A 22,541-nucleotide genomic window follows, 5' to 3' on the forward strand; every position below is an offset into this window, starting at 1 on the left:
CACTGAGCAAGGAGTAGGTCTTCTCTATTACATATTGGGTTTATGGAACGGTATCTGAGCTAATTTGAAACCCTTGATTTATGCATCACCCCACCTCACCTTTCCCGTTAAGCAGCCATAGTGTGTTTTCTAAATGTGTGACTCTGTTCTGCTTTGTAATTCAGTTCACGGGTAGCGGTTTTTACATTCCCTCAATAAGTGATATCTTATGATAAGTGTCTTTTTCTGTGTGACTTATTTCACTTAGAATCGTCGTACCTAAATCCACTCATCATGCTGCTCCTAGCCTTATGACGTTGATTTCATGGCTGAGTGATATTCCATTGTACATAAGGACCACAACTTCTTTATCCATTCTCCTCTTTCCTGGGATGTTTCAGGTGTAACGAAGTGGAGGTTCTTGTCAACAGAGCAGCCATAAACTTTGGCGTGCCTGTGTCTTGCTGATTTTTAGTTTTCCCAATTTATACGCCCATGAGTGGAAGTGCCCTATGCTCTCTAAGCTGAGTTTTTTAGATGTTTCAGGACACACCGTACACTTCTCCAGAGTGACTGTTGGCAATTTACATCCCGCCCATCAGCGTAGCAAGGCTCCCATTTCTCCATGGCCTGTCCTGCATTTCTGGTTTTGACACTTTATTCAGCATGGCCCTTTTGACCGATGGGAAGCGAGACTTCTTTGTAGCGCTGATTTGCCTTTCCAGGTTGCTTGGTTGGCCAAAAAGGGCGTATGCGTTTTTTCCTGAATATATTCAGGAAAAAACGCATACGCCCTTTTTGGCCAAGGGCATCATTGTCGAGGTTTTGCCGCTTTTCCTGTGCTTTAAAGGCGATTCGAATCTACCTCCTGAAATCTGTTTCCTGCAATTCTGCCTTGCTTTCAAATCCTCTTCGTTGCCTTCCCTCAATATATTTGTGGACGAGAGTTATCATTTCTAACTCTGCAGGTTTGTGAATTGCAGTGCCCCTGAGCTCCATTTTTCAACTCGCTTTCTTGGGAGCTGGCCGCAAAAGCGCAGGATTGCTTCAGGCCCTATTCTGGCTCCGGGCGGCAGGCTGAGCCTGTGGTTGATTCTTCTTCCTGATGGGAAAATAGAGTGACCTGTGCCTGTCCCAACACCTAGAGCTAGTCTCTCATTGGTTCCCCCTCTTCCCGTTCATCCTCAGGACAAATTGCAACCTGTACGGAACAGGAGGTTAAAGGTGCTGATTCTCCAAGGAGGGAGATTGCTAGTAAAGCGGCTGGAATGGCGAACCGGAGCACAAGGAGATGAGAAATGAGGTGCGTTTTAGAAACCTTTCCCGATCACACGGTGTACCATCTTCTGGGTTTCTCATGCATGTTTTCGATGTAGGAAGATGCCCTTGAACCTGGAGATTTGGGACCCATGGGATGGGTACCACGCCGTATTACTTTAAAGGGTCTGCGTTAGCTCACCCAACCTCACCAAACCTCTCAGCCCCAAGAGTGTCCACCCTTATGTCTCAATCAGCTGTGGGTCTAGATATGGTCAATCCAGGTGGCATCGCAGCCCCTGAACGAATTTTGTAAGCATTTCTCTCTCTTTCACTGTCTTTGTTTCACGGGTTTTTAAAAGTAATTGATTTTTAGAATGGGGTTTAGCTGCTTTGCACTGCTGTGTTTATGCCGCTTTACACCCACTTGACTCACTTACAGAGAGATATCAATACATAGGTTTTAAGATTCTTACTAGTCAGATATATTCTTGGGCGGTGAATAGGGTGTGTTGAGTCCAGTTCACTGAGCAAGGAGTAGGTCTTCTCTATTACATATTGGGTTTATGGAACGGTATCTGAGCTAATTTGAAACCCTTGTTTTATGCATCACCCCACCTCACCTTTCCCGTTAAGCAGCCATAGTGTGTTTTCTAAACGTGCGACTCTGTTCTGTTTTGTAATTCAGTTCAAGGGTAGCGGTTTTTACATTCCCTCTATAAGTGATATCTTATGATAAGTGTCTTTTTCTGTGTGACTTATTTCACTTAGAATCGTCGTACCTAAATCCACTCATCATGCTGCTCCTAGCCTTATGACGTTGATTTCATGGCTGAGTGATATTCCATTGTACATAAGGACCACAACTTCTTTATCCATTCTTCTCTTTCCTGGGATGTTTAAGGTGTAACGAAGTGGAGGTTCTTGTCAACAGAGCAGCCCTAAACTTTGGGTTGCCTGTGCCTTGCTGATTTTTAGTTTTCCCAATTTATACGCCCATGAGTGGAAGTGCCCTATGCTCTCTAAGCTGAGTTTTTTAGATGTTTCAGGACACACCGTACACTTCTCCAGAGTGGCTGTTGGCAATTTACAGCCCGCCCATCAGCGTAGCAAGGCTCCCATTTCTCCATGGCCTGTCCTGCATTTCTGCTTCTGACACTTTATTCAGCATGGCCCTTTTGACCGATGGGAAGCGAGACTTCTTTGTAGCGTTGATTTGCCTTTCCAGGTTGCTTGGTTGGCCAAAAAGGGCGTATGCGTTTTTTCCTGAATATATTCAGGAAAAAACGCATACGCCCTTTTTGGCCAAGGGCATCATTGTCGAGGTTTTGCCGCTTTTCCTGTGCTTTAAAGGCGATTCGAATCTACCTCCTGAAATCTGTTTCCTGCAATTCTGCCTTGCTTTCAAATCCTCTTCGTTGCCTTCCCTCAATATATGTGTGGACGAGAGTTATCATTTCTAACTCTGCAGGTTTGTGAATTGCAGTGCTCTTGAGCTCCATTTTTCAACTCGCTTTCTTGGGCGCTGGCCGCAAAAGCGCAGGATTGCTTCAGGCTCTATTCTGGCTCGGGGCGGCAGGCTGAGCCTGTGGTTAATTCTTCTTCCTGATGGGAAAATAGAGTGACCTGTGCCTGTCGCAACACCTAGAGCTAGTCTCTCATTGGCTCCCCCTCTTCTCGTTCATCCTCAGGACAAATTGCAACCTGTACGGAACAGGAGGTTAAAGGTGCTGATTCTCCAAGGAGGGAGATTTCTAGTAAAGCGGCTGGAATGGCGAACCGGAGCACAAGGAGATGAGAAATGAGGTGCGTTTTAGAAACATTTCCTGATCACACGGTGTACCATCTTCTGGGTTTCTCATGCATGTTTTCGACGTAGGAAGATGCCCTTGAACCTGGAGATTTGGGACCCATGGGATGGGTACCACGCCGTATTACTTTAAAGGGTCTGCGTTAGCTCACCCAACCTCACCAAACCTCTCAGCCCCAAGAGTGTCCACCCTTATGTCTCAATCAGCTGTGGGTCTAGATATGGTCAATCCAGGTGGCATCACAGACCCTGAACGAATTTTGTAAGCATTTCTCTCTCTTTCACTGTCTTTGTTTCACGGGTTTTTAAAAGTAATTGATTTTTAGAATGGGGTTTAGCTGCTTTTCGCTGCTGTGTTTATGCCGCTTTACACCCAGTTGACTCACTTACAGAGAGATATCAATACATAGGTTTTAAGATCCTTACTAGTCAGATATATTCTTGGGCCTTGAATAGGGGGTGTTGAGTCCAGTTGACTGAGCAAAGAGTAGGTCTTGGCTATTACATATTGGGTTTATGGAACGGTATCTGAGCTAATTTGAAACCCTTGCTTTATGCATCAACCCACCTCACCTTTCCCGTTAAGCAGCCATAGTGTGTTTTCTAAACGTGTGACTCTGTTCTGTTTTGTAACTCAGTTCAAGGGTAGCGGTTTTTACATTCCCTCTATAAGTGATATCTTATGATAAGTGTCTTTTTCTGTGTGACTTATTTCACTTAGAATCGTCGTACCTAAATCCACTCATCATGCTGCTCCTAGCCTTATGACATTGATTTCATGGCTGAGTGATATTCCATTGTACATAAGGACCACAACTTTTTTATCCATTCTTCTTCAGTTTCTTGGGATATTTCAGGTGTAACCAAGTGGAGGTTCTTGTAAACAGAGCAGCCCTAAACTTTGGGGTGCCTGTGTCTTGCTGATTTTTAGTTTTCCCAATTTATACGCCCATGAGTGGAAGTGCCCTATGCTCTCTAAGCTGAGTTTTTTAGATGTTTCAGGACACACCGTACACTTCTCCACAGTGGCTGTTGGCAATTTACAGCCCGCCCATCAGCGTAGCAAGGCTCCCATTTCTCCATGGCCTGTCCTGCATTTCTGGTTTTGACACTTTATTCAGCATGGCCCTTTTGACCGATGGGAAGCGAGACTTCTTTGTAGCGCTGATTTGCCTTTCCAGGTTGCTTGGTTGGCCAAAAAGGGCGTAGGCGTTTTTTCATGAATATATTCAGGAAAAAACGCCTACGCCCTTTTTGGCCAAGGGCATCATTGTCGAGGATTTGCCCCTTTTCCTGTGCTTTAAAGGCGATTCGAATCTACCTCCTGAAATCTGTTTCCTGCAATTCTGCCTTGCTTTCAAATCCTCTTCGTAGCCTTCCCTCCATATATTTGTGGACGAGAGTTATCATTTCTAACTCTGCAGGTTTGTGAATTGCAGTGCCCCTGAGCTCCATTTTTCAACTCGCTTTCTTGGGAGCTGGCCGCAAAAGCGCAGGATTGCTTCAGGCCCTATTCTGGCTCTGGGCGGCAGGCTGAGCCTGTGGTTAATTCTTCTTCCTGATGGGAAAATAGAGTGACCTGTGCCTGTCCCAACACCTAGAGCTACTCTCTCATTGGTTCCCCCTCTTCCCGTTCATCCTCAGGACAAATTGCAACCTGTACGGAACAGGAGGTTAAAGGTGCTGATTCTCCAAGGAGGGAGATTGCTAGTAAAGCGGCTGGAATGGCGAACCGGAGCACAAGGAGATGAGAAATGAGGTGCGTTTTAGAAACCTTTCCCGGTCACACGGTGTACCATCTTCTGGTTTTCTTGTGCATGTTTTCGATGTAGGAAGATGCCCTTGAACCTGGAGATTTGGGACCCATGGGATGGGTACCACGCCGTATTACTTTAAAGGGTCTGCGTTAGCTCACCCAACCTCGCCAAACCTCTCAGCCCCAAGAGTGTCCACCCTTATGTCTCAATCAGCTGTGGGTCTAGATATGGTCAATCCAGGTGGCATCGCAGCCCCTGAACGAATTTTGTAAGAATTTCTCTCTCTTTCACTGTCTTGGTTTCACGGGTTTTTAAAAGTAATTGATTTTTATAATGGGGTTTAGCTGCTTTGCACTGCTGTGTTTATGCCGCTTTACACCCACTTGACACACTTACAGAGAGATATCAATACATAGGTTTTAAGATTCTTACTAGTCAGATATATTCTTGGGCGGTGAATAGGGGGCGTTGAGTCCAGTTCACTGAGCAAGGAGTAGGTCTTGTCTATTACATATTGGGTTTATGGAACGGTATCTGAGCTAATTTGAAACCCTTGTTTTATGCATCACCCCACCTCACCTTTCCCGTTAAGCAGCCATAGTGTGTTTTCTAAACGTGCGACTCTGTTCTGTTTTGTAATTCAGTTCAAGGGTAGCGGTTTTTACATTCCCTCTATAAGTGATATCTTATGATAAGTGTCTTTTTCTGTGTGACTTATTTCACTTAGAATCGTCGTACCTAAATCCACTCATCATGCTGCTCCTAGCCTTATGACGTTGATTTCATGGCTGAGTGATATTCCATTGTACATAAGGACCACAACTTCTTTATCCATTCTTCTCTTTCCTGGGATGTTTCAGGTGTAACGAAGTGGAGGTTCTTGTCAACAGAGCAGCCCTAAACTTTGGGTTGCCTGTGTCTTGCTGATTTTTAGTTTTCCCAATTTATACGCCCATGAGTGGAAGTGCCCTATGCTCTCTAAGCTGAGTTTTTTAGATGTTTCAGGACACACCGTACACTTCTCCAGAGTGGCTGTTGGCAATTTACAGCCCGCCCATCAGCGTAGCAAGGCTCCCATTTCTCCATGGCCTGTCCTGCATTTCTGCTTCTGACACTTTATTCAGCATGGCCCTTTTGACCGATGGGAAGCGAGACTTCTTTGTAGCGTTGATTTGCCTTTCCAGGTTGCTTGGTTGGCCAAAAAGGGCGTATGCGTTTTTTCCTGAATATATTCAGGAAAAAACGCATACGCCCTTTTTGGCCAAGGGCATCATTGTCGAGGTTTTGCCGCTTTTCCTGTGCTTTAAAGGCGATTCGAATCTACCTCCTGAAATCTGTTTCCTGCAATTCTGCCTTGCTTTCAAATCCTCTTCGTTGCCTTCCCTCAATATATGTGTGGACGAGAGTTATCATTTCTAACTCTGCAGGTTTGTGAATTGCAGTGCTCTTGAGCTCCATTTTTCAACTCGCTTTCTTGGGCGCTGGCCGCAAAAGCGCAGGATTGCTTCAGGCTCTATTCTGGCTCGGGGCGGCAGGCTGAGCCTGTGGTTAATTCTTCTTCCTGATGGGAAATTAGAGTGACCTGTGCCTGTCGCAACACCTAGAGCTAGTCTCTCATTGGCTCCCCCTCTTCCCGTTCATCCTCAGGACAAATTGCAACCTGTACGGAACAGGAGGTTAAAGGTGCTGATTCTCCAAGGAGGGAGATTTCTAGTAAAGCGGCTGGAATGGCGAACCGGAGCACAAGGAGATGAGAAATGAGGTGCGTTTTAGAAACATTTCCTGATCACACGGTGTACCATCTTCTGGGTTTCTCATGCATGTTTTCGACGTAGGAAGATGCCCTTGAACCTGGAGATTTGGGACCCATGGGATGGGTACCACGCCGTATTACTTTAAAGGGTCTGCGTTAGCTCACCCAACCTCACCAAACCTCTCAGCCCCAAGAGTGTCCACCCTTATGTCTCAATCAGCTGTGGGTCTAGATATGGTCAATCCAGGTGGCATCACAGACCCTGAACGAATTTTGTAAGCATTTCTCTCTCTTTCACTGTCTTTGTTTCACGGGTTTTTAAAAGTAATTGATTTTTAGAATGGGGTTTAGCTGCTTTTCGCTGCTGTGTTTATGCCGCTTTACACCCAGTTGACTCACTTACAGAGAGATATCAATACATAGGTTTTAAGATCCTTACTAGTCAGATATATTCTTGGGCCTTGAATAGGGGGTGTTGAGTCCAGTTGACTGAGCAAAGAGTAGGTCTTGGCTATTACATATTGGGTTTATGGAACGGTATCTGAGCTAATTTGAAACCCTTGCTTTATGCATCACCCCACCTCACCTTTCCCGTTAAGCAGCCATAGTGTGTTTTCTAAACGTGTAACTCTGTTCTGTTTTGTAACTCAGTTCAAGGGTAGCGGTTTTTACATTCCCTCTATATGTGATATCTTATGATAAGTGTCTTTTTCTGTGTGACTTATTTCACTTAGAATCGTCGTACCTAAATCCACTCATCATGCTGCTCCTAGCCTTATGACGTTGATTTCATGGCTGAGTGATATTCCATTGTACATAAGGACCACAACTTTTTTATCCATTCTTCTTCAGTTTCTTGGGATATTTCAGGTGTAACCAAGTGGAGGTTCTTGTAAACAGAGCAGCCCTAAACTTTGGGGTGCCTGTGTCTTGCTGATTTTTAGTTTTCCCAATTTATACGCCCATGAGTGGAAGTGCCCTATGCTCTCTAAGCTGAGTTTTTTAGATGTTTCAGGACACACCGTACACTTCTCCACAGTGGCTGTTGGCAATTTACAGCCCGCCCATCAGCGTAGCAAGGCTCCCATTTCTCCATGGCCTGTCCTGCATTTCTGGTTTTGACACTTTATTCAGCATGGCCCTTTTGACCGATGGGAAGCGAGACTTCTTTGTAGCGCTGATTTGCCTTTCCAGGTTGCTTGGTTGGCCAAAAAGGGCGTATGCGTTTTTTCCTGAATATATTCAGGAAAAAACGCCTACGCCCTTTTTGGCCAAGGGCATCATTGTCGAGGTTTTGCCGCTTTTCCTGTGCTTTAAAGGCGATTCGAATCTACCTCCTGAAATCTGTTTCCTGCAATTCTGCCTTGCTTTCAAATCCTCTTCGTTGCCTTCCCTCAATATATTTGTGGACGAGAGTTATCATTTCTAACTCTGCAGGTTTGTGAATTGCAGTGCTCTTGAGCTCCATTTTTCAACTCGCTTTCTTGGGCGCTGGCCGCAAAAGCGCAGGATTGCTTCAGGCTCTATTCTGGCTCGGGGCGGCAGGCTGAGCCTGTGGTTAATTCTTCTTCCTGATGGGAAATTAGAGTGACCTGTGCCTGTCGCAACACCTAGAGCTAGTCTCTCATTGGCTCCCCCTCTTCCCGTTCATCCTCAGGACAAATTGCAACCTGTACGGAACAGGAGGTTAAAGGTGCTGATTCTCCAAGGAGGGAGATTTCTAGTAAAGCGGCTGGAATGGCGAACCGGAGCACAAGGAGATGAGAAATGAGGTGCGTTTTAGAAACCTTTCCCGGTCACACGGTGTACCATCTTCTGGGTTTCTCATGCATGTTTTCGATGTAGGAAGATGCCCTTGAACCTGGAGATTTGGGACCCATGGGATGGGTACCACGCCGTATTACTTTAAAGGGTCTGCGTTAGCTCACCCAACCTCGCCAAACCTCTCAGCCCCAAGAGTGTCCACCCTTATGTCTCAATCAGCTGTGGGTCTAGATATGGTCAATCCAGGTGGCATCGCAGCCCCTGAACGAATTTTGTAAGAATTTCTCTGTCTTTCACTGTCTTTGTTTCACGGGTTTTTAAAAGTAATTGATTTTTAGAATGGGGTTTAGCTGCTTTGCACTGCTGTGTTTATGCCGCTTTACACCCACTTGACTCACTTACAGAGAGATATCAATACATAGGTTTTAAGATTCTTACTAGTCAGATATATTCTTGGGCGGCGAATAGGGGGCGTTGAGTCCAGTTCACTGAGCAAGGAGTAGGTCTTGTCTATTACATATTGGGTTTATGGAACGGTATCTGAGCTAATTTGAAACCCTTGTTTTATGCATCACCCCACCTCACCTTTCCCGTTAAGCAGCCATAGTGTGTTTTCTAAACGTGTGACTCTGTTCTGTTTTGTAATTCAGTTCAAGGGTAGCGGTTTTTACATTCCCTCTATAAGTGATATCTTATGATAAGTGTCTTTTTCTGTGTGACTTATTTCACTTAGAATCGTCGTACCTAAATCCACTCATCATGCTGCTCCTAGCCTTATGACGTTGATTTCATGGCTGAGTGATATTCCATTGTACATAAGGACCACAACTTCTTTATCCATTCTTCTCTTTCCTGGGATGTTTAAGGTGTAACGAAGTGGAGGTTCTTGTCAACAGAGCAGCCCTAAACTTTGGGTTGCCTGTGTCTTGCTGATTTTTAGTTTTCCCAATTTATACGCCCATGAGTGGAAGTGCCCTATGCTCTCTAAGCTGAGTTTTTTAGATGTTTCAGGACACACCGTACACTTCTCCAGAGTGGCTGTTGGCAATTTACAGCCCGCCCATCAGCGTAGCAAGGCTCCCATTTCTCCATGGCCTGTCCTGCATTTCTGCTTCTGACACTTTATTCAGCATGGCCCTTTTGACCGATGGGAAGCGAGACTTCTTTGTAGCGTTGATTTGCCTTTCCAGGTTGCTTGGTTGGCCAAAAAGGGCGTATGCGTTTTTTCCTGAATATATTCAGGAAAAAACGCATACGCCCTTTTTGGCCAAGGGCATCATTGTCGAGGTTTTGCCGCTTTTCCTGTGCTTTAAAGGCGATTCGAATCTACCTCCTGAAATCTGTTTCCTGCAATTCTGCCTTGCTTTCAAATCCTCTTCGTTGCCTTCCCTCAATATATGTGTGGACGAGAGTTATCATTTCTAACTCTGCAGGTTTGTGAATTGCAGTGCTCTTGAGCTCCATTTTTCAACTCGCTTTCTTGGGCGCTGGCCGCAAAAGCGCAGGATTGCTTCAGGCTCTATTCTGGCTCGGGGCGGCAGGCTGAGCCTGTGGTTAATTCTTCTTCCTGATGGGAAAATAGAGTGACCTGTGCCTGTCGCAACACCTAGAGCTAGTCTCTCATTGGCTCCCCCTCTTCCCGTTCATCCTCAGGACAAATTGCAACCTGTACGGAACAGGAGGTTAAAGGTGCTGATTCTCCAAGGAGGGAGATTGCTAGTAAAGCGGCTGGAATGGCGAACCGGAGCACAAGGAGATGAGAAATGAGGTGCGTTTTAGAAACATTTCCTGATCACACGGTGTACCATCTTCTGGGTTTCTCATGCATGTTTTCGACGTAGGAAGATGCCCTTGAACCTGGAGATTTGGGACCCATGGAATGGGTACCACGCCGTATTACTTTAAAGGGTCTGCGTTAGCTCACCCAACCTCACCAAACCTCTCAGCCACAAGAGTGTCCACCCTTATGTCTCAATCAGCTGTGGGTCTAGATATGGTCAATCCAGGTGGCATCACAGACCCTGAACGAATTTTGTAAGCATTTCTCTCTCTTTCACTGTCTTTGTTTCACGGGTTTTTAAAAGTAATTGATTTTTAGAATGGGGTTTAGCTGCTTTTCGCTGCTGTGTTTATGCCGCTTTACACCCAGTTGACTCACTTACAGAGAGATATCAATACATAGGTTTTAAGATCCTTACTAGTCAGATATATTCTTGGGCCTTGAATAGGGGGTGTTGAGTCCAGTTGACTGAGCAAAGTGTAGGTCTTGGCTATTACATATTGGGTTTATGGAACGGTATCTGAGCTAATTTGAAACCCTTGTTTTATGCATCACCCCACCTCACCTTTCCCGTTAAGCAGCCATAGTGTGTTTTCTAAACGTGTGACTCTGTTCTGTTTTGTAACTCAGTTCAAGGGTAGCGGTTTTTACATTCCCTCTATAAGTGATATCTTATGATAAGTGTCTTTTTCTGTGTGACTTATTTCACTTAGAATCGTCGTACCTAAATCCACTCATCATGCTGCTCCTAGCCTTATGACGTTGATTTCATGGCTGAGTGATATTCCATTGTACATAAGGACCACAACTTTTTTATCCATTCTTCTTCAGTTTCTTGGGATATTTCAGGTGTAACCAAGTGGAGGTTCTTGTCAACAGAGCAGCCCTAAACTTTGGGGTGCCTGTGTCTTGCTGATTTTTAGTTTTCCCAATTTATACGCCCATGAGTGGAAGTGCCCTATGCTCTCTAAGCTGAGTTTTTTAGATGTTTCAGGACACACCGTACACTTCTCCACAGTGGCTGTTGGCAATTTACAGCCCGCCCATCAGCGTAGCAAGGCTCCCATTTCTCCATGGCCTGTCCTGAATGTCTTCTTCTGACACTTTATTCAGCATGGCCCTTTTGACCGATGGGAAGCGAGACTTCTTTGTAGCGCTGATTTGCCTTTCCAGGTTGCTTGGTTGGCCAAAAAGGGCGTATGCGTTTTTTCCTGAATATATTCAGGAAAAAACGCATACGCCCTTTTTGGCCAAGGGCATCATTGTCGAGGTTTTGCCGCTTTTCCTGTGCTTTAAAGGAGATTCGAATCTACCTCCTGAAATCTGTTTCCTGCAATTCTGCCTTGCTTTCAAATCCTCTTCGTTGCCTTCCCTCCATATATTTGTGGACGAGGGTTATCATTTCTAACTCTGCAGGTTTGTGAATTGCAGTGCCCCTGAGCTCCATTTTTCAACTCGCTTTCTTGGGAGCTGGCCGCAAAAGCGCAGGATTGCTTCAGGCTCTATTCTGGCTCCGGGCGGCAGGCTGAGCCTGTGGTTAATTCTTCTTCCTGATGGGAAAATAGAGTGACCTGTGCCTGTCCCAACACTTAGAGCTAGTCTCTCATTGGCTCCCCCTCTTCCCGTTCATCCTCAGGACAAATTGCAACCTGTACGGAACAGGAGGTTAAAGGTGCTGATTCTCCCAGGAGGGAGATTGCTAGTAAAGCGGCTGAAATGGCGAACCGGAGCACAAGGAGATGAGAAATGAGGTGCGTTTTAGAAACATTTCCTGATCACACGGTGTACCATCTTCTGGGTTTCTCATGCATGTTTTCGACGTAGGAAGATGCCCTTGAACCTGGAGATTTGGGACCCATGGGATGGGTACCACGCCGTATTACTTTAAAGGGTCTGCGTTAGCTCACCCAACCTCACCAAACCTCTCAGCCACAAGAGTGTCCACCCTTATGTCTCAATCAGCTGTGGGTCTAGATATGGTCAATCCAGGTGGCATCACAGACCCTGAACGAATTTTGTAAGCATTTCTCTCTCTTTCACTGTCTTTGTTTCACGGGTTTTTAAAAGTAATTGATTTTTAGAATGGGGTTTAGCTGCTTTTCGCTGCTGTGTTTATGCCGCTTTACACCCAGTTGACTCACTTACAGAGAGATATCAATACATAGGTTTTAAGATCCTTACTAGTCAGATATATTCTTGGGCCTTGAATAGGGGGTGTTGAGTCCAGTTGACTGAGCAAAGAGTAGGTCTTGGCTATTACATATTGGGTTTATGGAACGGTATCTGAGCTAATTTGAAACCCTTGTTTTATGCATCACCCCACCTCACCTTTCCCGTTAAGCAGCCATAGTGTGTTTTCTAAACGTGTGACTCTGTTCTGTTTTGTAACTCAGTTCAAGGGTAGCAATTTTTACATTCCCTCTATAAGTGATATCTTATGATAAGTGTCTTTTTCTGTGTGACTTATTTCACTTAGAATCGTCGTACCTAAATCCACTCATCATGCTGCTCCTAGCCTTATGACGTTGATTTCATGGCTGAGTGATATTCCATTGTACACAAGGACCACATCTTTTTTATCCATTCTTCTTCAGTTTCTTGGGATATTTCAGGTGTAACCAAGTGGAGGTTCTTGTAAACAGAGCAGCCCTAAACTTTGGGGTGCCTGTGTCTTGCTGATTTTTAGTTTTCCCAATTTATACGCCCATGAGTGGAAGTGCCCTATGCTCTCTAAGCTGAGTTTTTTAGATGTTTCAGGACACACCGTACACTTCTCCACAGTGGCTGTTGGCAATTTACAGCCCGCCCATCAGCGTAGCAAGGCTCCCATTTCTCCATGGCCTGTCCTGCATTTCTGGTTTTGACACTTTATTCAGCATGGCCCTTTTGACCGATGGGAAGCGAGACTTCTTTGTAGCGCTGATTTGCCTTTCCAGGTTGCTTGGTTGGCCAAAAAGGGCGTAGGCGTTTTTTCCTGAATATATTCAGGAAAAAACGCCTACGCCCTTTTTGGCCAAGGGCATCATTGTCGAGGTTTTGCCGCTTTTCCTGTGCTTTAAAGGCGATTCGAATCTACCTCCTGAAATCTGTTTCCTGCAATTCTGCCTTGCTTTCAAATCCTCTTCGTTGCCTTCCCTCAATATATTTGTGGACGAGAGTTATCATTTCTAACTATGCAGGTTTGTGAATTGCAGTGCTCTTGAGCTCCATTTTTCAACTCGCTTTCTTGGGCGCTGGCCGCAAAAGCGCAGGATTGCTTCAGGCTCTATTCTGGCTCCGGGCGGCAGGCTGAGCCTGTGGTTAATTCTTCTTCCTGATGGGAAATTAGAGTGACCTGTGCCTGTCGCAACACCTAGAGCTAGTCTCTCATTGGCTCCCCCTCTTCCCGTTCATCCTCAGGACAAATTGCAACCTGTACGGAACAGGAGGTTAAAGGTGCTGATTCTCCAAGGAGGGAGATTGCTAGTAAAGCGGCTGGAATGGCGAACCGGAGCACAAGGAGATGAGAAATGAGGTGCGTTTTAGAAACATTTCCTGATCACACGGTGTACCATGTTCTGGGTTTCTCATGCATGTTTTCGACGTAGGAAGATGCCCTTGAACCTGGAGATTTGGGACCCATGGGATGGGTACCACGCCGTATTACTTTAAAGGGTCTGCGTTAGCTCACCCAACCTCACCAAACCTCTCAGCCACAAGAGTGTCCACCCTTATGTCTCAATCAGCTGTGGGTCTAGATATGTTCAATCCAGGTGGCATCACAGACCCTGAACGAATTTTGTAAGCATTTCTCTCTCTTTCACTGTCTTTGTTTCACGGGTTTTTAAAAGTAATTGATTTTTAGAAAGGGGATTACCTGCTTTTCGCTGCTGTGTTTATGCCGCTTTACACCCAGTTGACTCACTTACAGAGAGATATCAATACATAGGTTTTAAGATTCTTACTAGTCAGATATATTCTTGGGCGTTGAATAGGGAGTGTTGAGTCCAGTTCACTGAGCAAGGAGTAGGTCTTCTCTATTACATATTGGGTTTATGGAACAGTATCTGAGCTAATTTGAAACCCTTGTTTTATGCATCACCCCATCTCACCTTTCCCGTTAAGCAGCCATAGTGTGTTTTCTAAACGTGTGACTCTGTTCTGTTTTGTAACTCAGTTCAAGGGTAGCGGTTTTTACATTCCCTCTATAAGTGATATCTTATGATAAGTGTCTTTTTCTGTGTGTCTTATTTCACTTAGAATCGTCGTACCTAAATCCACTCATCATGCTGCTCCTAGCCTTATGACGTTGATTTCATGGCTGAGTGATATTCCATTGTACATAAGGACCACAACTTCTTTATCCATTCTTCTCTTTCCTGGGATATTTAAGGTGTAACAAAGTGGAGGTTCTTGTCAACAGAGCAGCCCTAAACTTTGGGGTGCCTGTGTCTTGCTGATTTTTAGTTTTCCCAATTTATACGCCCATGAGTGGAAGCGCCCTATGCTCTCTAAGCTGAATTTTTTAGATGTTTCAGGACACACTGTACACTTCTCCAGAATGGCTGTTGTCAATTTACAGCCCCCCCATCAGCGTAGCAAGGCTCCCATTTCTCCATGGCCTGTCCTGCATATCTGGTTTTGACAATATTTTCAGCATTGCCCTTTTGACCGATGGGAAGCGAGACTTCTTTGTAGCGCTGATTTGCCTTTCCAGGTTGCTTGGTTGGCCAAAAAGGGCGTATGCGTTTTTTCCTGAATATATTCAGGAAAAAACGCATACGCCCTTTTTGGCCAAGGCCTCATTGTCGACGTTTTGCCGCTTATCCTGTGCTTTAAAGGCGATTTGAATCTACCTCCTGAAATCTGTTTTCTGCAATTCTGCCTTGCTTTCAAATCCTCTTCGTTGCCTTCCCTCAATATATTTTTGGACGAGTGTTATCATTTCTGAGTCTGCAGGTTTGTGAATTGCAGTGCCCCTGAGCTCCATTTTTCAACTCGCTTTCTTGGGAGCTGGCCGCAAAAGCGCAGGATTGCTTCAGGCCCTATTCTGGCTCCGGGCGGCAGGCTGAGCCTGTGGTTAATTCTTCTTCCTGATGGGAAAATAGAGTGACCTGTGCCTTTCCCAACACCTCGAGCTAGTCTCTCATGGGTTCCCCCTCATCCCGTTCATCCTCAGGACAAATTGCAACCTGTATGAAACAATAGGTTAAAGGTGCTGATTCTCCAAGTGGTTAGATTGTTAGTGAAGCAGCTGGATCGGGGGAACCCGAGCACCAGGAGATGTGAAATGAGGTGCGTTTTAGAAACCTTTCCAGGTCACACGGTGTATCATCATTTCGGTTTCCCATGCATGTTTTCGCTGTAGGATGATTCCCTTGAACCTGGACGTTTGGAACAAATGGAATGGGTACCACGCAGTATTACTTTAAAGTGTCTTCGTTTGTTCACCCAATCTCACCAATCCTCTCAGCCCCAACAGTTTCCAGACTTATTTCTAATCCAGTTGTGGGTCTAGATATGGTCAATCCAGGTTGCTTCAAAGCCCCTGAACGATCTCTGTAAGAATTTCTCTCTCTTTCAATGTCTTTGTTGTTTTTTTTTTTTTTTTTTGAAATTTATTTTTATACTGGGGTTTAGCTGATTTTCCCTGCTGTGTTTATACCATTTTACACCCACTTGATTCACTTACAGAGAGATATTAATACATAGGTTTTAAGATTCCTACTAGTCAGATATATTTTTTGTGCGTTGAATAGGGGGTTTGGAGTCCAGTTCACTGAGCAAGGAATAGGGCTTGTCTGTTACATATGTGGTTTATGGAACGCTATCTGTGCTAATTTCAAACCCCTGTTTTATGCCTCACCCCACCTCACCTTTCCGTTAAGCAGCCATGGTGTGTTCTCTAAATGTGTGGCTCTATTCTGTTTTGTAATATATGTCCTGTGTAGCGATTTTTACATTCCCTCTATAAGTGATATCTTATGATAAGTGTCTTTTTCTGTGTGACTTATTTCACTTCTAAACGTCGTACGTAAATCCAGTCAGCATGCTGCTACTAGCCTTATAACATTTATTACATGGCTGAGTGATATTCCATTGTACCTAATTACCACAACTTGTTTATCCATTTTTCTCTTTCCTGGGATATTTAAGGTGTACCGAATTGGAGTTTCTTGTTAACAGAGCAGCCCTAATCTTTGGGGTGCCCGTGTTTTGTTGATTTTTAGATTTCCCAATTTATACGCCCATGAGTGTAAGTGCCCTATGCTCTCTAGCTGTGTTTTTTAGATGTTTTAGGAAACATCATACACTTCTACAGAGTGGCCATTGGCAGTTTACATCCCCCCCATCAGCCTAACAAGGCTCCCTTTTCTCCATGGCCTGTCCTGCATTTCTGGTTTTTACACTTTTTTCAGCATGGTCCCCTTTGACCGATGGGAAGTGAGACTTCTTTGTATTGCTGATTTGCATTTCCGGCTTGCTTGGAGAGTCACAATTTATAATTCTGCATATTTTTGAATTGAAGTTTCCTGAGCTTCATTTGTCAACTCGCTTTTTTGGGAGCTGGCCGCAAAACCGGTGGTGTGCTTCTGCCCCTACTGTGGTTTCGGGCGGCAGGCTAAGCCTTTGCTTAATTCTTCTTCCTGATTGGAAATTAGAGTGACTTTTGCCTGTCCGAACATCTAGGGCTTGTCTCTCATTGTTTCTTCTCCTTCCCCTTCATCCTGTGGACAAATTCCCAACTCTGTGCAACAGGACATAGAAGGTGCTGACATCCTCAAGTGGGGAGATTGTTACGAAAGAGGCTGGTGGGGTGAACTCGACCACCATGAGATTAAGAGATGAGGTGCCTTTTCCAAAATCTTCCTGATCCAACCGTGTACCATCTTCTGGGTGTCACAGGCATATTTTAGCTGTAGGAAAGTTCCCATGTATGTAAGGAGAACACCAGGGATTTTTCCAAATCAGTGTCTCCCCGAACCCCAATCTGACGAATTTTTTTTAAATTTTATTTATTTATTTATTCATTTATTTATTTATTGGCTGTGTTGGGTCCTCTCCTCTGTGGGAGGGCTTCCTCCAGCAGCGGCAAGCGGGGGCCACTCCTCATCGCGGTGCGCGGGCCTCTCACCATCGCGGCCTCTCCTGTTGCAGAGCACAGGCTCCAGACGCGCAGGCTCAGTAGTTGTGGCTCACGGGCCCAGCCGCTCTGCGGCACGTGGGATCTTCCCAGACCAGGGCTCGAGCCCGTGTCCCCTGCATCGGCAGGCAGACTCTCAACCACTGCGCCACCAGGGAAGCCCCAATCTGGCGAATTTTTAAGCCACTGGTACATGTATGTTCATTAAGGGACTTTGGCCATAAGCAGAGTCCGAAATTTAGGTGAGTGAAGTCTTCAGGGTCAGAAACGCTCGCCATCAGCCTCCTTTATGTTCCTTTTTATCTGTAGTTGATACATGATGTCGATATAGATATCTATTGTTTTTCAGATTATTTCCCCTTAGGGGTTATTACAAAATATTGAGTATTGTTCCCTGTGCTATACAGTAGTTCCTTGTTGATGATATATTTTATACATAGAAGTGTGTATATGTTAATCCGAAACTGTTAATTTATCTCTCCTCCCACCTTGACCCTTTGGTAATAAAATATATAAGATTTTATACTTCGTAGAAATCCAGGAGCTGAAAGAGAGGTATCATTTTCAACGGAAAATGATTCAAAACAAGATTGAACCTTCAGCCAAGATTAGTAGATCCACATCCTTGGAAAGAAATTACTGCATTTCTCTAATGTTGACCTGACAAATATGACAAACCCCTCCACTGAACTTGCTTATAATAAAGTGATGGAAATATCAAATGGAAGTGTTAGAAACATCTTATTTTACACGAGCCTTATACACTGCTCTATGTTAATAACAGTTTGGCTCACGCATCTATTCTTTGAAGTTACAATGTTCTCAAGTTCTGTTACTGATCCTGCAGAGTGGGCCCCAACAAGGGTCCCCCTGCCCAGTGTCATTGGAGCCAACAGATCGAGACTGAGTTTGGTTCAGAAGCAAAGGAAAACTTTATATTTTGATCAGAGAATGGAGAGGTGAGAGCGTGCGCTCCCCCGCGGGCTGTGGGCCGGGCTGCTGTGTAGGGATCCCGTCAGCATCAGCGGGAGGGACGGGGCGGAGCTCTCGAGGGCCGGGTTGGCTGGAGCTCAGGCTCTATGTGGCAGAGTCTGCACGGGGCCCGGAGAGCTGAGGTGTCGGCCCAGCCATCTTGCACTAGGAAATCGGGTCTGAAGTGCCGGGTGTGGGACCTCTGCCTGTGGAAACCTAGGAACAAGTGAAATTAGAAAAAGCACAAAGGAAAAAAAGGTTAGACTTTATTTTATTGCCCAGATTCTATTTTTATCTCCCAGGAATTTTTAATGGGCTTTGCCGGTGACAAACCCCTCCTCTGCCTCTTGTCCCATTCCACATTCTTGGGGCCCTGAGGGTGCAGACACCTCTTCTGTAAATGCTTCGTGCTGAGTTGGGTGTCCTCATACCCGGGGGGAGGAGCAGGACTTCTCCCCAGCAGCCTCCAGGTGAGGTTGATTGTCCCCAGGCCTCCTCCCTCACTGCTCGTCTGCCTGAGCACCAGGGTTGGAAGTTTTATAGATTCTAATGACCTTTAAGGGTCCAGGAAAGAGATGCGCAGGGACGCTGGGGGGGCCGGTTTTACCCTGCTCCACATTGGTTCGGCCCCCTTAGGCTGACGGTTTCTGCCAGCCTAGATGCTCTGACCAGTAGTCTGTGCTTTCTTCAGTTAGGCCACTGAATTAACGTACAAACAGCACCAGGTGTCAGAGCCCTGCCTGCTCAACTCCCAGACAGTCCAGGGCCGGTGGTGATCCAGGACCATGACGGCCACTCAGTCAACGGCTTTTTGAAGTAGCCGGGAGTCCAGCTGGTCTCATTGGTCGCTGTCACAGTGGTGTCTGTAGGCTTTTCTATGGTGGCAGCGTTATTTAGGGTTCCCCTGCCAAGTTTATTAGCTCCGCTCTGGGTGCAGTAAGTCCTGCAAGCAATAGTCTGTTCGTTTGGGGCACACTCTTGTGGTTTTCTGAGAGAAGCTCCAGGTCAAGTGATGGTCACACGAGTCGTCATGGGGGCCTGTTGCCCCAGGTTGTCTCTCTGGAGGTTGGAGTTGGAGGGCCTCCTCACTCGAGGTCATTGTGCCCACGGAGCGATCCCTGCAACTTCAGGGCATGGTGGGTGGTTAGGATCACCAAGTGGCGTCCTTTACCCTTAGGAGGGAGCTGGCCTTGCGGGCTGCTCATTTCCAGGTTTTTAGATACCCCCAGTATCCTGGTCGGATGGGGTGGCTGGCCAATGCCTGGAGGGCATTCTTGCGTTGTTCCATTTCAAGTGGTCCCAGTTTTTGCACTAATACTCCAAGGGCGATTTGCCTTCGACCAGGAATGTAAAGGTCAAAGGGTTTAGCTAAATTAGGGAGGTCCATGGCAAGGGTCTGAATTGATTGCTCTTTCCTTTCTTGAAAGGCCGCTTCTGGATTCTATTCAAAAGGATCATCATCTTTTCCTTTCAGTGTTTCATATAGAGGCCCAGGTATTAGACTGTAGTTAGGGATCCAGATGCAGCAAACCCCGGTCTCCCCAGGAACCCCTAAGCTGTCTTCTAGTTTTAGGAAGGGTGAGGCTGCAAATGGCTTCTTCCCTTTCCTGGGATGGGCTTCTCTGATCTTCTGTGAGAATGAAGCCCAGGCAGGTCACCTTAGTCTGTGATATTTGAGCCTTTTTCTTGGACACCTTCTATCTTTTATTGGCTAGGTAGTCCAGAGGCCTCCTTAGTAGGGCTGGCGATCAGAATGTCGTCTGCATATTGAAGGAGGGTTCCCTTCTCCCGAGGTAGATCTTTTAGGGCTTTAGCTAACGTTTTCCCAAAGATGGTGTGGGAATTTTTGAACCCCTGGGGCAGGACGGCCCAGCAGTATTGTTTTTTTTGTATGTTGAGTCCTGCCACTCATAGCCAAAATTTCTTGTGACTCTGGGACTAATGGAATACAGAAGAAGGCATCATTGAAGTCTAATACAGAATACCATGTCCTGGGGGATGGTAGAATGACCAGCAGGGTATAGGAATTAGGAACTACTGGATGTATATCCTCTGTGGCTTCACTGACTGTCCTGGCGTCCTTTACCATGTCCCCAGCAGCCCACGGGGCTCTCATGGTCAGGCCCCTCCCAGGATATGGAACTCACCTGGGCAGGTACGCAGCAGCCCACGGGGCTCTCATGGTCAGGCCCCCTCCCAAGATATGGTGCTCACCTGTGCAGGTACCCAGCAGCCCACGGGGCTCTCATGGTCAGGCCCCTCCCAGGATATGGAGCTCACCTGGGCAGGTACCCAGCGGCCCACGGGGCTCTCATGTGCAGGCCCCTCCCAGGATATGCAGCTCACCTGGGCAGGTACCCAGCAGCCCACGGGGCTCTCGTGGGCAGGCCCCTCCCAGGATATGGAGCTCACCTGGGCAGGTACCCAGCAGCTCACGGGGCTCTCGTGGGCAGGCCCCTCCCTGGATATGGAGCTCCCTTGGACAGGTACCCCGGCAGGGCTGGGCACACAGGAACCGTGCACATAGCCCTTATTCCAGAGCACCCCCAGCACACCTGTCGCTCAGAGCTGACACAGAGCACCTCAGAGCAGGGCTTGAACTAACAAACATCAGCTCCGACAGGTCTGTGACCCTAGGCTTCTCTCTGTGCGGCCTCCATCCACCTGGTCTTCCAGGGGCTTCCACTGCAGCCGGGGCACCAGGCCTCTGTCTCCACCCACCAACCCTCCTCTCCCTGACTCCTGGGTTCCTCTCATTAGGAGAGGGTCTTCTTGAAGTTGTCTCCCACTCATGGACCAGATAAAATGATTGGAAAACAAGCCAGGGCTGCCGCCCCTTGTCTATCCTGACTCTCGGGGCCCTACACCTGTTCCTTGGATCTGGCCGGTGCAGCAAGGCCCATTTTCTGCAACTCTGAGCCCCTGAGGGGCGAGGATTGGCTGACCTGGGCAGCCTGACCTGGCCGGCCAGCCCTTCCCAGGTGTGCCTGGGTTGAGGTCAATATAAACACCCCTCCAGGCAGCAAAAGCCTCTGCAGCTGTGCCTGACGCCACATTCTCTGCCCCGTCAGCAGTCTCGGGGTTGTGCTGGTGGGAGGGAGTAGGGCCCAGGGCTCTATGAGTGGCCCCGTGTGAGTGGGGCTCTGCTGGACTTTCTGCAGGAGTTGCCGGGCTGCCACCTGCTAAAGAAGAGGATGTGTCACCCATACCTGCTGCTGGAATTTCTACCCGGGCAGAGGTGAGGAAGGAAAAAAGCAGTGGGGGCCGGGACAGGAGGGGTACCTCAGGCAGGGTAATGGAAAGCTTCCAGAAGAGCGCCTGGGGCCAGGACCATCCTGGCTGACCTGCAGGCACCAAGTTGTCCTGCGTGCTGTCGCTGGTGTGACTCCAAGCCCCTTCCTCTAGGCTTTAAAGTCTTTGCACACATTCAGGTGTTTTACCTGGGAAGGGTGGGAAAAGTTCAGCAGCAGCTGGCCTGGGGCTCAGCTCACGTTTACTCAGAGACGCCTCCTCACGGTCCCCCAGCTTTGCAATGAGGACGCTCCTTGCGGGGGAGCTGCTGGCTGCATGGGAGACGATTCCCCACCTCTGACCAACTTCAGAATTGTGTACCACTGGAGCAAGTGCCCTGATAGGGATTTCCTCTGTATGACCAGTGGGTTCTGTTTTTTTTTTTTTTTTTCTTTTTTGGTTCAAGGTAGGTTTTATTCCTCTTTTTGTATTTATAGATATAAGCATGGAAATAATTCATTCATATAAATACGTCTTTGGGAAGGAAAGAACTTTTTTTCTGTTTTATTTTTTTTTAATATTATTTATGTTTTAATTTTTTAATTTTATTCATTTTTTTATACAGCAGGTTCTTATTGGTTATCTATTTTATACATATAAGTGTATATATGTCGATCCCAGGCTCGCAATTCATCCCACCACCACCACCCTGCCACTTTCCCCCCTTGGTGTCCATACATTTGTTCTCTACATCTGTGTCTCTATTTCTGCCTTGCAAGCCGGTTCATCTGTACCACTTTTCTAGTTTCCACATGTATGCGCTTAAATATGGTATTTGTTTTTCTCTTTCTGACTTACTTCACTCTGTATGACAGTCTCTAGATCTATCCATGTCTCTACAAATGACCCAATTTCGTTCCTTTTTATGGCTGAGTAATATTCCATTTTATATATGTACCACATCTTTTCCATTCGTCTGTCTATGGGCATTTAGGTTGCTTCCATGACCTGGCTATTGTAAATAGTGCTGCAATGAACATTGTGTGAATATCTTTTTGAATTATGGTTTTCTCTGGGTATATGCCCAGGAATGGGATTGCTGGGTCATATGGTAA

The sequence above is a fragment of the Balaenoptera ricei genome, chromosome 16, assembly GCF_028023285.1.
Source record: "Balaenoptera ricei isolate mBalRic1 chromosome 16, mBalRic1.hap2, whole genome shotgun sequence".
Taxonomy (NCBI): domain Eukaryota; kingdom Metazoa; phylum Chordata; class Mammalia; order Artiodactyla; family Balaenopteridae; genus Balaenoptera; species Balaenoptera ricei.